The sequence below is a fragment of the Pseudophryne corroboree genome, chromosome 4 (genome assembly GCF_028390025.1).
Source record: "Pseudophryne corroboree isolate aPseCor3 chromosome 4, aPseCor3.hap2, whole genome shotgun sequence".
In the NCBI taxonomy this organism is placed as follows: Eukaryota; Metazoa; Chordata; class Amphibia; order Anura; family Myobatrachidae; genus Pseudophryne; species Pseudophryne corroboree.
The window spans coordinates 667,651,539-667,666,458 of NC_086447.1; the positions used below are offsets into that span (position 1 = coordinate 667,651,539).

A 14,920-nucleotide genomic window follows, 5' to 3' on the forward strand; every position below is an offset into this window, starting at 1 on the left:
CGAATGGGTTACACACGTACGTACGTTGATGACGTATGGGCGTGGCCTCAGAATGCGGCGCCGGATAGAGAATGTTCTAGGCCCGTGGGGCGGGCGCGCGCTCTCGTGCCATGTACCCGGCCCCGGCACCGCCCCCTTCAGCTATCGTCTGGGGGCGCGCGAGTTACGTAATATGCGCTGTGTATGCTACGCTGTCTTTATGCGTACGTACGTACGCTAGTTCCTCTCTCCGTCCTCACAGTTGGGATGGCCATCGGTGGGTTATTCATCGATGGTACCATCGGAGGATAACCTTGATGGTGGGCAACCATCTGTAAGGGAACCATCGATGGTTTTGCCCATCGATGGTCCCCATTACTTTAATATTGAGATGGACGAGGGCCGAGCAGAGCCCAGGGGCGTGGCTTCACTGGTGTCCAGGGGCGGAGCTATGCTCCATGTCCTTGACACCCTTGAGAAAAAATAAAAAAAATATTTGATAGCTCTTTACCATCGATGGCGGGAGGAAACCATCTGGTTCTCCCCCATCGATGGTAAAAGTAGTTACCATCAGTAATCGACCATTGATGATTTCGAATCATCGATGGTCGATGGCCATTCCTACCTCACCGCCAACAGCAGTTATTGGCTGCGCTGACTGTAGCTGCTTCTTAATGGACTAATACGAGACAGTATACAGTATTATGAGACTTTGAGAAAAACTGCGGACAGCAGTACGCTGTCCCCTTAGGCTAGGGCCACACATATAACCCTATCAGACCGCCATCTTGTTATTGCACATGAGCGCGCATAATATATATTCCAACCCTAGTAGCGACCTGTTAGGGTCTCCTGCACTGTGCTGCCACGTCGTCATGGCAACCGGGAGACAAGTGCTAGCGGAGTAACCTGAGCGAAGCTGATACTCCGGTTCGGGTCTTTTGCTGTGCAGTGGTTACAGGCAGGGGATCCGGTGCTGGTTTTTGTGCTCACAGTCTGTGAGGTCTGAGGGGGGCGTGGACAGCACCTGCTTTATAAGGCCTCTTCTCAGGTTAAGCAGATGCTGCTGAATCTTTGTTGGTTAGTCAGTTCCTGAAAGTTAGCCAGTACTGTGTAGCTTTGTATTTGTTGTTGCTTACTGCAAATAGGCCTGGGGATTTGGTACTACACTCTGCCAATCCAGACCTAGCAGTAAGACTGGAGTCAGTCGTTTAGCCTGCTGAGGTTCTTTTGCTATTCTGTGAACCCAGCAGGTTTGTGGCTGTACTTTCAGACCTGCCTGCTTAATCCTCTCTCACTGTGCAGGGCGTCCATGTGTCAGTTTAGTGGCAGTAAGCTGAACCTGGGCCCTGCAAGTGAGAATTAGGATTGTGGAGACTCTCCTTGTGTCTATTATTCCATCTCTGACCAAGGAGTTTACTGCCACACCCGTTGGTAACCCTTTAGGGTTTTGCTGTTGCCCTTAGCAACAGCATTTCGGGTTCTCTACGTATTAAAACACAACATCTTGCTTTTTCCATCTGAGCATTTCTAATACTAGGGAGACACCCAGTTTCTTAGCCTCTGGGCTTCTCTGTTCACTCTGTGTTGGTTTTGTTACCCTATCACCTTCTGTGTACGTTATGTCATATTTCCCAGTCTGTCTGTGAGTTCATTTGTTTTGCATCCCTCTCTGTTCAGACACCAGTACATTCCTGCAGGCACTGGTGTGCATAACAGTTTAAACACCAGTACATTCCTGCAGGCACTGGTGTGCATAACATATTCAGCAGCCCAATACTCCTGTTGAAATTTTGTGGGAATATGGAGCATACCCCTCAATACGTTGCAACAGGTGGTCAATCAGGTGCAGGTCCTGACTCATCAATTTAATGATTTGTCCATTAAAATGCACACCTCCCAGGCCGCTGGCGGAGCTCCCGCAGCAGCAGCACCTTCAGGGGTTAAGGAGCCGAAAGTAAATCTTCTGGATCGTTTTTCTGGAGATCGCTCGCAGTTCTTTTGTTTCAAGGAGAGCTGCAAGTTATATTTCCAGCTTAGGCCTCAGTCTTCTGGGTCAGAGATTCAGCGGGTGGGCATAGTGATTTCCTTGCTACAAGGAGACCCACAGGTCTGGGCATATGGGTTGCAGCCTGACTGTCCGTCGCTTAAAAGTGTTGATGCTTTTTTTACGGCACTGGGCATGTTGTATGATGAATAAAATAAACTCCCCACCAATCAAAAAAAAGAGGCGAAATATTAAAAACTAGAAGATAGTAAGAAATGAAATATTAAAAACTACTAACATTGATATTTGGATCGATTATTTAGGACTATAGGAGCAATATCAGGTGTCTCAGCGCCAGTTTTTAATATTTCATTTCTTACTATCTTCTAGTTTTTAATATTTCGCCTCTTTTTTTTGATTGGTGGGGAGTTTATTTTATTCTAAATTACCAATAAAAGTTATGTTTTAATTTATTAATAAACAGCCAACTTATGACCCTGTGCACCACAACGCTACCCTTTTTCTTTTTCTTTTTTGATTAAATATCGATCTCTTAGGTAGCAGGTAGCACGTCCCCTCATGCAGATATCTAGATCTCTATATTAATATGTTATATGGGGATTAGGCCATACCATACCGGTGCGGAAACATTTGTTTTTGTTTGTATGTTGTATGATGACCCTGACAAGACGGCCTCAGCCGAGGCTCAGATTTCGATCCTTAAGCAAGGGCGAAGGCCAGTTGAGGTTTACTGTACGGAGTTTCGGATGTTGGCCCATGATACCCAGTGGAATGACCCAGCCCTGAGACACCAGTACCGAAGAGGTCTTTCTAACCAGATAAAAGACCAACTGGTACAATATCCCTTGCCTGATAGCTTGGATCAGCTCATGCAGTTATCCATCCGGGTGGATAGACGGCTGAGAGAGCGTAGGCTTGAAAGGGAGACCGAGGTTTCCTTCTTTCCCAAGGGAACCTCAGACTCTGAGGAATTTTCCGAGGAGCCTATGCAGATTGGGGCTACCCGCCTCTCCTCGCGTGAGAAGACGCGGAGGAGACAGCAGGGGTTGTGTTTGTACTGTGGGAATAAGGGTCATGTGGTAGTATCATGCCCAGAAAAGCCGGAAAACTTCAGGGCCTGAGGGTGATGGGAAATATCCTGTCAGGCCAGAAGTCAGAATTTCCCAAGAAGACTTTTATCATTCCGGTGACCTTGAAGATCCTCGGTCAAACTGTCAAGACTGAGGCCTTTGTGGACAGTGGGGCCGACGGGGTTTTTATGGACCGCCAATTCGCCCTGAAACACTCTGTTTCCTTAGTACCCTTGGCGTCGGAAATTGAGATTTGTGGGTTAAACGGGGAACCATTATCCCAGGGTAAAATTACCTCTTGCACTAGCCAGATTTCTTTGTTTATTGGAGCCACACACTCTGAAAAATTGTCCTTTTATGTGACTGTCTGTACTTTTGCTCCATTGGTGTTGGGGTTACCCTGGTTAAGGGCCCACAATCCTCAATTTGACTCGGTCTCTGGGGAGATTCTTAGTTGGGGTACTGATTGTTTCAGGAGTTGCTTGAGCCTTCCAGTCAGAATCTCGCAGCTAAGTTTGCCAGGATTGCCAGGGTGTTATGCAGATTTTGCGGACGTGTTCTCCAAAAAAGTTGCAGAGGTACTACCTCCCCATCGCCCCTATGACTGTGCCATTGATTTGTTGCCGAATGCTAAGCTTCCCAAGAGCAGGTTGTACTCCCTGTCACGTCCTGAGACTCAGGCTATGGCAGAGTACATTCAGGAGAACTTGGCTAAAGGATTTATCAGACCTTCACAGTCTCCAGTTGGGTCGGGGTTCTTCTTCGTGGGTAAAAAGGACGGTTCATTGCGACCCTGCATCGACTTCAGGGAATTGAACCGTATCACGATTAAAAACTCATACCCACTGCCTCTCATTTCGGTCTTGTTTGACCAGCTTCGTACTGCCACCATTTTTTCTAAGATTGACCTACGTGGTGCGTACAATCTAATCCGAATAAGAGAGGGGGATGAATGGAAGACTGCCTTTAATACCCACTCAGGGCATTATGAATATTTGGTGATGCCTTTTGGGCTCTGTAATGCCCCGGCAGTCTTCCAGGATTTCATGAACGATGTGCTCAGGGAATATTTGGATAGATTCTTAGTTGTATACTTAGATGACATCCTAATCTTCTCCCATTCCCTTGAGGAACATCGGAAGCATGTACGCTTAGTCCTCCAGAAACTCAGAGACCACCGGCTTGGGGCGAAGCTGGAGAAGTGCGAATTTGAAGTTCAGCAAATCGCATTTCTAGGATATATTATCTCCCCAGAAGGTTTCCAAATGGAGGGTTCCAAGGTACAGGCAGTCCTGGATTGGGTGCAGCCCACTAGTTTGAAGGCGCTTCAGCGTTTCCTGGGCTTTGCAAATTTTTATAGACGATTTATCGCTGGATTTTCGTCTATAGTGGCGCCCTTGGTGGCACTCACTAAGAAAGGGGCGGATGTTGCTCACTGGTCTCGTGAGGCCAAAGCGGCTTTTGCCCGTCTAAAAAGGGCATTTGTCTCGGCCAAGGTGCTGCGACACCCAGATCCAGAGCGTCCTTTTGTGGTGGAAGTGGATGCCTCTGAGATAGGTATTGGGGCAGTGCTCTCTCAGAAGGGGGTGTCTGATAATCGCCTTCATCCCTGTGCTTACTTTTCCCGTAAATTTTCGTCTGCCGAGATGAATTATGACGTGGGTAACCGGGAATTGTTGGCTATTAAGGATGCACTCGAGGAGTGGATACACTGGCTTGAGGGGGCTAAGTTTGTGGTCTCAATTCTCACCGACCATAAGAATTTGGCATATTTAGAGTCAGCGAAGCGTCTCAATGCCAGGCAGGCACGATGGGCTTTGTTTTTTGCTCGCTTTAATTTTTTGATAACATATCGCCCTGGGTCAAAAAACATCAAGGCTGATGCGCTCTCGCGAAGTTTTGCTCCAATCCAGGAGACCACCGAGGAGCCGTTGCCCATTGTGTCCCCATCATGTATTAAAGTGGGCATTACCCAGGACCTCTTGTCATTAGTCCTTAGAGCACAGGAGCAGGCTCCTCCAGACCTTCCGGTAGGTCTTTTGTTTGTGCCTCCTAGGTTAAGACAGCGAGTGTTCCTGGAATTCCATGCCAAGAAGTCGGCAGGTCACCCGGGTATTGCCAGAACTCGGGAGTTGCTATCTAGGGCGGTGTGGTGGCCCTCGGTGGCTAAGGATGTGGATCAGTGGGTTCGGGCATGTGACATCTGTGCCCGAAATAAGACTCCTAGAGGGGTTCCTGTTGGCCCATTACATCCACTCTCTATTCCATCTAAGCCATGGACCCACATTTCAATGGATTTTGTTGTGGACTTGCCCAAATCCTCGGGGATGACAGCCATCTGGGTTGTCGTTGACAGGTTTTCGAAGATGGCGCACTTCGCTCCACTGGTTGGGCTGCCATCGGCCAGACGCCTGTCTGAATTATTTATGCTGCATGTTGTGCGTCTCCACGGGTTGCCACTTGATGTGGTCTCTGACCGCGGATCCCAGTTTGTGGCCAAATTCTGGAGGGCATTTTGTTCCGATCTCCAGATTTCTGTCAGCTTGTCGTCAGGCTACCATCCGCAGTCTAATGGGCAGACTGAAAGGGTGAACCAGTCCTTGGAGCAGTTCCTCAGGTGTTATGTCTCCAAGTGTCAGACTGACTGGGTTGCTCATCTGTCAATGGCGGAGTTTGCCTATAACAACGCGGCTCACTCTGCTACAGGGATCTCTCCCTTCCTTTGTGTGTATGGGCATCATCCTAAGGCCAATTCTTTTGACCCCCTGGACTCCACGCCTGGTGGTTCCTCTGTCGTTTCGGTCCTTAGAGGTATTTGGAGGAAAGTGAAGAAAGCCCTTGTGTCTGTGTCATTAGTGACCAAAAGGGTTTTTGATAAGCGGAAAAGACCCTGCAGCTTCAAATTAGGAGACTTCGTCTGGTTGTCTACCAAGAATTTGAAGTTGAGACAGCCATCTCATAAGTTAGGCCCCCGGTTCATCGGCCCTTATAAGATCACCAGGGTTATCAATCCGGTGGCATTTCAGTTAGATCTGCCCCGTTCTTTGGGTATCAATAAAACATTTCATTGTTCCCTTTTAAAACGGGCGATTAGTAATCCTTCTTCCAGAGGAAGACCTTCCCCTCTTCTGATACGTGGCCAGAGGGAGTTTGTTGTTGAAAGGATTCTTGACTCCAAGATGGTTCGGGGTCGGCTGTCATTTTTGGTGCACTGGAAGGGGTATGGCCCGGAGGAGCGGTCGTGGGTGCGCAGTTGTGATCTTCATGCCCCCAGACTGATACGCTCTTTCTTCTCGCAGTTCCCCGATAAACCCGGTGGTAGGGGTTCTTTGACCCCTCGTCAGAGGGGGGGTACTGTTAGGGTCTCCTGCCCTGTGCTGCCACGTCGTCATGGCAACCGGGAGACAAGTGCTAGCGGAGTAACCTGAGCGCAGCTGATACTCCGGTTCGGGTCTTTTGCTGTGCAGTGGTTACAGGCAGGGGATCCGGTGCTGGTTTTTGTGCTCACAGTCTGTGAGGTTGAGGGGGGCGTGGACAGCACCTGCTTTATAAGGCCTCTTCTCAGGTTAAGCAGATGCTGCTGAATCTTTGTTGGTTAGTCAGTTCCTGAAAGTTAGCCAGTACTGTGTAGCTTTGTATTTGTTGTTGCTTACTGCAAATAGGCCTGGGGATTTGGTACTACACTCTGCCAATCCAGACCTAGCAGTAAGACTGGAGTCAGTCGTTTAGCCTGCTGAGGTTCTTTTGCTATTCTGTGAACCCAGCAGGTTTGTGGCTGTACTTTCAGACCTGCCTGCTTAATCCTCTCTCACTGTGCAGGGCGTCCATGTGTCAGTTTAGTGGCAGTAAGCTGAACCTGGGCCCTGCAAGTGAGAATTAGGATTGTGGAGACTCTCCTTGTGTCTATTATTCCATCTCTGACCAAGGAGTTTACTGCCACACCCGTTGGTAACCCTTTAGGGTTTTGCTGTTGCCCTTAGCAACAGCATTTTGGGTTCTCTACGTATTAAAACACAACATCTTGCTTTTTCCATCTGAGCATTTCTAATACTAGGGAGACACCCAGTTTCATAGCCTCTGGGCTTCTCTGTTCACTCTGTGTTGGTTTTGTTACCCTATCACCTTCTGTGTACGTTATGTCATATTTCCCAGTCTGTCTGTGAGTTCATTTGTTTTGCATCCCTCTCTGTTCAGACACCAGTACATTCCTGCAGGCACTGGTGTGCATAACAGTTTAAACACCAGTACATTCCTGCAGGCACTGGTGTGCATAACACGACCATGGTTGAATTCGTGTTTAACCCATATCGATGTGCCGTGTGCATGGGTAAGCCGGGTCGATGCAATCCGTTACCCATTCACTGATACCCATCATCTGATTTCCAAGCGCAGCCTCCGAGACGTGCTGCTGGTGACATCACCAACCCGGTATATTGCCAGGTTGCTGACGCAAAGGACCAAAAGAAAAGAAATTCCCTGTAATGGGCACACACGGACTTATATACTTTCTTAATGTCAAATATCTTTATGATAGATGACCACAAATTCTAAAATATAACTTTTATTGTAATCATTAAAACATCAGCGAAATATAGTGCATGTGAAATAAATTGTGACAAAGTAAATAAAGTGAATTAAAAAGCTTAGCCACTGTAATTGTGTATTTCTTCACTATCTCCAGTATCTTGGAATAATGTTTCAATATTTTTAGCAGTGCTAGTTGCTTAGTGTCTTGTAATGATACATTTGTATCTAGGAGTTGATAGCTCCTAAGTGTGATTTCATAGTACCGCCACTATTATAATTTAACTCTGTGCTTGCAGTGTGCGCATCGCTGATTAATACCCCTTTTCCACTAGCTCCTTAAAACACGGGTAAATGTGCGGGGGCGCACATTTACCCGTGTTTTTCCCTAGTGGAAACGGGTCCTCCGGCAAATTCCCGGATCAAGTGATCCGGGAATCCTACCCGGGTAGCTAGCCGTGTTGAACACGTGTCGAGGCGACACGGCTCCCGTTCACAGTGCATAGGGGGGGCGGCGCTGGGAGATCATGTGATCTCCCAGCGCCGTCCCCTGCCGCGTCACTAGCAGCGTCACCAACCCGGCAATATGCCGGGTTGGTGAGCGCTGCTGAAAGGGGCTGTAGCACGGGTCACAGCCGTTTCAGGCGACACGGCTGCGACCCGTGCTTATAGTGGAAAAGGGGTATAATAATGCACAAGACCTGCGTCTCTCATCCACACTCATTACTCGCTACCACTCACGATTGCAGGACTTTCATCGGGCTGCACCCACTCTGTGGAATGCCCTACCACGCACAATAAGACTCTCCTCTAGTCTCCAAACCTTCAAGCATTCCCTGAAAACTCACCTCTTTAGGCAAGCATATCAAATTCCAGAATCGCCCACATAACTTTCATAAACCTTCCTATCAAATTGTATCCACTCTGTACAGTCCACACACATCCTCACATGTCTTCTCATTCTTCACTTTCCCTTCCTCTCGAACCCGGTTCATCATTGCTGTATGACCATAAATAAATAAATAAATAAATAAATAAATAAATAAATAAATAATAATAATGCACTCTTTGTTATAAATACTTAAGTGGTGGGCCATATAGTTTTATTAACCAAGGTGCCTACTAGTGTTCAGTATAGATAAATCAATTGTTGCTGCTTCGGGGAACAATATCCATGTGCTGCTATCCTAAACAACTGACTAAATGATGAGTTGTGTGTTTTAATTTCTCTGACGTCCTAGTGGATGCTGGGAACTCCGTAAGGACCATGGGGAATAGACGGGCTCCGCAGGAGACTGGGCACTCTAAAAGAAAGATTAGGTACTGTCTGGTGTGCACTGGCTCCTCCCACTATGACCCTCCTCCAGATCTCAGTTAGATTTCTGTGCCCGGCCGAGCTGGATGCACACTAGGGGCACTCCTGAGCTCCTAGAAAGAAAGTTTATTTTAGGTTTTTTATTTTACAGTGAGACCTGCTGGCAACAGGCTCATTGCATCGAGGGACTAAGGGGAGAAGAAGCGAACCTACCTGCTTGCAGCTAGCTTGGGCTTCTTAGGCTACTGGACACCATTAGCTCCAGAGGGATCGACCGCATGGAACTGGCCTTGGTGTTCGTTCCCGGAGCCGCGCCGCCGTCCCCCTTACAGAGCCAGAAGCAAGAAGAGGTACGGAAAATCGGCGGCAGAAGACATCAGTCTTCACCAAGGTAGCGCACAGCACTGCAGCTGTGCGCCATTGCTCCTCATGCACACTTCACTCTCCGGTCACTGAGGGTGCAGGGCGCTGGGGGGGGGGCGCCCTGAGGGCAATATATGACACCTTGGCTGGCAAATCTACATCATATATAGTCCTAGAGGCTATATAGATGTAAAATTACCCCTGCCAGTATTCCAGAAAAAGCGCCATTTTCTCTTCACAGTGCAGCTGGAAGACAGCTCCCCAGGCTCTCCCCTGTAGTTTTCAGGCTCAAAGGGTTAAAAAGAGAGGGGGGGGGCACAACATTTAGGCGCAATATTGTATATACAAGCAGCTATTGGGAAAAATTCACTCAATATAGTGTTAATCCCAAAATTATATAGCGCTCTGGTGTGTGCTGGCATACTCTCTCTCTGTCTCCTCAAAGGGCTGTGTGGGGTCCTGTCCTCAGTCAGAGCATTCCCTGTGTGTGTGTGCGGTGTGTCGGTACAGCTGTGTCGACACGTTTGATGAGGAGGCTTATGTGATGGCAGAGCAGATGCCGATAAATGTGATGTCGCCCCCTGTGGGGCCGACACCAGAGTGGATGGATAGGTGGAAGGTATAAACCGACAGTGTCAACTCCTTACATAAAAGGCTGGATGACGTAACAGCTATGGGACAGCCGGCTTCTCAGCCCGCGCCTGCCCAGGCATCTCAAAGGCCATCAGGGGCTCAAAAACGCCCGCTCCCTCAGATGGCAGACACAGATGTCGACACGGAGTCTGACTCCAGTGTCAACGAGGTTGAGACATATACACAATCCACTAGGAACATCCGTTACATGATCCCGGCAATAAAAAATGTGTTACACATTTCTGACATTAACCCAAGTACCACTAAAAAAGGGTTTTATGTTTGGGGAGAAAAAGCAGGCAGTGTTTTGTTCCCCCATAAAATGAGTGAATGAAGTGTGAAAAAGCGTGGGTTCCCCAGATAAGAAACTGGTAATTTCTAAAAAGTTACTGATGGCGTACCCTTTCCCGCCAGAGGATAAGTTACGCTGGGAGATATCCCCCTAGGGTGGATAAGGCGCTCACACGTTTGTCAAAAAAGGTGGCACTGCCGTCTTAGGATACGGCCACTTTGAAGGTACCTGCTGATAAAAAGCAGGAGGCTATCCTGAAGTCTGTATTTACACACTCAGGTACTAGACTGAGACCTGCAGATAGTGCTGCTGCAGCGTGGTCTGTAACCCTGTCAAACAGGGATACTATTTTGCGAACATAAGACGTCGTCTTATATATGAGGGATGCACAGAGGGATATTTTGCCGGCTGGCATCCAGAATTAATGCAATGTCCATTCTGTCAGGAGGGTATTAGAGACCCGACACTGGACAGGTGATGCTGACTTTAAAAGGCACATAGAGCCTTATAAGGGTGAGGAATTGTTTGGGGATGGTCTCTGGGACCTCGTATCCACAGCAACAGCTGGGAAGAATTTTTTTTACCTCAGGTTTCCTCACAGCCTAAGAAAGCACTGTATTATCAGGTACAGTCCTTTCGGCTTCAGAAAAGCAAGCGGGTCAAAGGCGCTTCCTTTCTGCACAGAGATGAGGGAAGAGGGAAAAAGCTGCACCAGTCAGCCAGTTCCCAGAATCAAAATTCTTCCCCCGCTTCCTCTGAGTCCACCGCATGACGCGGAGGCTCCACAGGCGTAGCCAGGTACGGTGGGGAGCCGCCTCAAAAACTTCAGCGATCAGTGGGCTCGCTCACAGGTGGATCCCTGGATCCTTCAAGTAGTATCTCAGGGTTACAAGCTGGAATTCGAGGCGTCTCCCCCCCGCCGTTTCCTCAAATCTGCCTTGCCGACAACTCCCTCAGACAGGGAGGCTGTGCTAGAGGCAATTCACAAGCTGTATTCCCAGCAGGTGATAGTCAAGGTGCCCCTACTTCAACAAGGACGGGGTTACTATTCCACACTGTTTGTGGTACCGAAACCGGACGGTTCGGTGAGACCCATTTTAAATTTGAAATCCTTGAACACATACATAAAAAAATTCAAGTTCAAGATGGAATCGCTCAGGGCGGTTATTGCAAGCCTGGAGGAGGGGGATTACATGGTATCCCTGGACATCAAGGATGCTTACCTACATGTCCCCATTTACCATCCTCACCAGGAGTACCTCAGATTTGTGGTACAGGATTGCCATTACCAATTCCAAACACTGCTGTTTGGACTGTCCACGGCACCGAGGGTCTTTACCAAGGTAATGGCAGAAATGATGATACTCCTTCGAAAAAAGGGAGTTTTAATTATCCCGTACTTGGACGATCTCCTTATAAAGGCGAGGTCCAAGGAGCAGTTGTTGGTCGGAGTAGCACTATCTCGGGAAGTGCTACAACAGCACGGATGGATTCTATACATTCCAAAGTCACAGCTGGTTCCTACCACACGCCTATTGTTCCTGGGGATGGTTCTGGACACAGAACAGAAAAAAGTGTTTCTCCCGCAGGAGAAAGCCAAGGAGCTGTCATCTCTAGTCAGATACCTCCTGAAACCAAAACAGGTATCGGTGCATCACTGCACACGAGTCCTGGGAAAAATGGTAGCTTCTTACGAAGCAAAATTCCATTCGGCAGGTTCCATGCAAGAACCTTTCAGTGGGACCTCTTGGACAAGTGGTCGGGATCGCATCTTCAGATGCATCGGCTGATAACCCTGTCTCCAAGGACAAGGGTATCTCTACTGTGGTGGCTGCAGAGTGCTCATCTTCAAGAGGGCCGCAGATTCGGCATACAGGACTGGGTCCTGGTAACCAAGGATGCCAGCCTTCGAGGCTGGGGGGCAGTCACACAGGGAAGAAATTTCCAAGGACTTTGGTCAAGTCAGGAGTCGTCCCTACACATAAATATTCTGGAACTGAGGGCCATTTACAATGCCCTAAGTCTGGCAAGGCCTCTGCTTCAAAACCAGCCGGTACTGATCCAATCAGACAACATCACTGCAGTCGCCCATGTAAACCGACAGGGCGGCACAAGAAGCAGGATGGCGATGGCAGAAGCCACAAGGATTCTCCGATGGGCGGAAAATCACGTCTTAGCACTGTCAGCAGTGTTCATTCCGGGAGTGGACAACTGGGAAGCAGACTTCCTCAGCAGACACGACCTACACCCGGAAGAGTGGGGACTTCATCCAGAAGTCTTCCAACTGTTGGTAAACCGTTGGGAAAGGCCACAGGTGGACATGATGGCGTCCCGCCTAAACAAAAAACTAGATATTGCGCCAGGTCAAGGGACCCTCAGGCGATAGCTGTGGACGCTCTAGTGACACCGTGGGTGTACCAGTCGGTTTATGTATTCCCTCCTCTGCCTCTCATACCAAAGGTACTGAGAATAATAAGAAAACGAGGAGTAAGAACGATACTCGTGGTTCCGGATGGGCCAAGAAGAGCTTGGTACCCAGAACTTCAAGAAATGATATCAGAGGACCCATGGCCTCTACCGCTCAGACAGGATCTGCTACAGCAGGGGCCCTGTCTGTTCCAAGACTTACCGTGGCTGCGTTTGACGGCATGGCGGTTGAATTCCGGATCCTAAAGGAAAAGGGCATTCCGGAAGAAGTCATTCCTACGCTGATAAAAGCCAGGAAAGAAGTAACCGCAAACCATTATCACCGTATTTGGCGAAAATATGTTGCGTGGTGTGAGGCCAAGAAGGCCCCAACAGAGGAATTTCAGCTGGGTCGTTTTCTGCACTTCCTACAGTCAGGGGTGACTATGGGCCTAAAATTGGGTTCCATTAAGGTCCAGATTTCGGCTCTGTCGATTTTCTTCCAGAAAGAACTGGCTTCACTGCCTGGAGTTCAGACATTTGTAAAGGGAGTGCTACATATTCAGCCCCCTTTTGTGCCTCCTGTGGCACCTTGGGATCTCAACGTGGTGTTGAGTTTCTTAAAATCACATTGGTTTGAGCCACTTAAAACTGTGGATTTGAAATATCTCACGTGGAAAGTGGTCATGTTATTGGCCTTGGCTTGGGCCAGGCGTGTGTCAGAATTGGCGGCTTTGTCATGTAAAAGCCCTTATCTGATTTTCCATATGGATAAGGCAGAATTGAGGACTCGTCCCCAGTTTCTCCCTAAGGTGGTATCAGCTTTTCACTTGAACCAACCTATTGTAGTGCCTGCGGCTACTAGGGACTTGGAAAATTCCAAGTTACTGGACGTAGTCAGGGCTTTAAAAATTTATATTTCCAGGACGGCTGGAGTCAGGAAAACTGACTCGCTTTTTATCCTGTAGGCACCCAACAAAATAGGTGCTCCTGCTTCTAAGCAGACTATTGCTCGCTGAATTTGTAGCACAATTCAGCTGAAGCATTCTGCGGCTGGATTGTCGCATCCTAAATCAGTAAAAGCCCATTCCACGAGGAAAGTGGGCTCATCTTGGGCGGCTGCCCGAGGGGTCTCGGCTTTACAATTTTGCCGAGCTGCAACTTGGTCAGGGGCAAACACGTTTGCTAAATTCTACAAAATTGATACCCTGGCTGAGGAGGACCTTGAGTTCTCTCATTCGGTGCTGCAGAGTCATCCGCACTCTCCCGCCCGTTTGGGAGCTTTGGTATAATCCCCATGGTCCTTACGGAGTTCCCAGCATCCACTAGGACGTCAGAGAAAATAAGATTTTACTCACCGGTAAATCTATTTCTCGTAGTCCGTAGTGGATGCTGGGCGCCCATCCCAAGTGCGGATTGTCTGCAATACTTGTATGTAGTTATTGCCTAACTAAGGGTTATTGTTGAGCCATCTGTTGAGAGGCTCAGTTATATTTCATACTGTTAACTGGGTGTAGTATCACGAGTTATACGGTGTGATTGGTGTGGCTGGTATGAGTCTTACCCGGGATTCAAAATCCTTCCTTATTGTGTCAGCTCTTCCGGGCACAGTATCCTAACTGAGGTCTGGAGGAGGGTCATAGTGGGAGGAGCCAGTGCACACCAGATAGTACCTAATCTTTCTTTTAGAGTGCCCAGTCTCCTGCGGAGCCCGTCTATTCCCCATGGTCCTTACGGAGTTCCCAGCATCCACTACGGACTACGAGAAATAGATTTACCGGTGAGTAAAATCTTATCTTTTCTTTGCCTTTGGCTCCCCTTAATCCTGACTGACAGATGGATAGTCCACAAACAGTTGGGTCTTATTCACGTTCTCTCTAGGTGCTGAATGTGTATAACATTGATATTTGACAGTGCTCTATATTGTATGGCATTGGACTGTATTTCTGATTACACTGATACTGTATATCAGCACTAATTACGCACACATAATATATTATAAGGTTTTTGTGGCACATTCATCATACAGCTTTTATTCAATACTCATAATAGGACAGTTGTTTATTCAATGTAATGTTAGTACACATGTTAATATAAATTGAAGTACAAAGGAGCAAGGTAGCAGAGTACCGCAGACCAGAAGGTCAGCGAGGTTTAGAGTACCGCAGACCAGAGGTCAGCAAGGTTTAGAGTACCGCAGCCCAGGGGGTTAACGAAGATACCCATTTAGTTTTTGATTGATACGCTCCGGCTGAGGTTTCGCAGCCTGAAAAATCGATTCCAGTGGTCGTATGGCGGATAAGTAACAAGTACCTATACGCTGTGCGATT

The 14,920-nt window shown here is 48.1% G+C and overlaps 1 protein-coding gene across 1 annotated transcript in view; it reads right to left on the reverse strand.

Annotated features, from left to right (window-relative positions):
• Positions 1-45, reverse strand: part of TCP1 (t-complex 1) — a 32,393-nt gene extending 32,348 nt beyond the window's left edge. Inside the window, exon 1 of the mRNA XM_063917831.1 lies at positions 25-45. The gene's annotated coding sequence lies outside the window, so the exon portion shown is untranslated. The remainder of the gene's footprint in view (positions 1-24) is intronic.
• Positions 46-14,920: the final 14,875 nt, after the last annotated feature.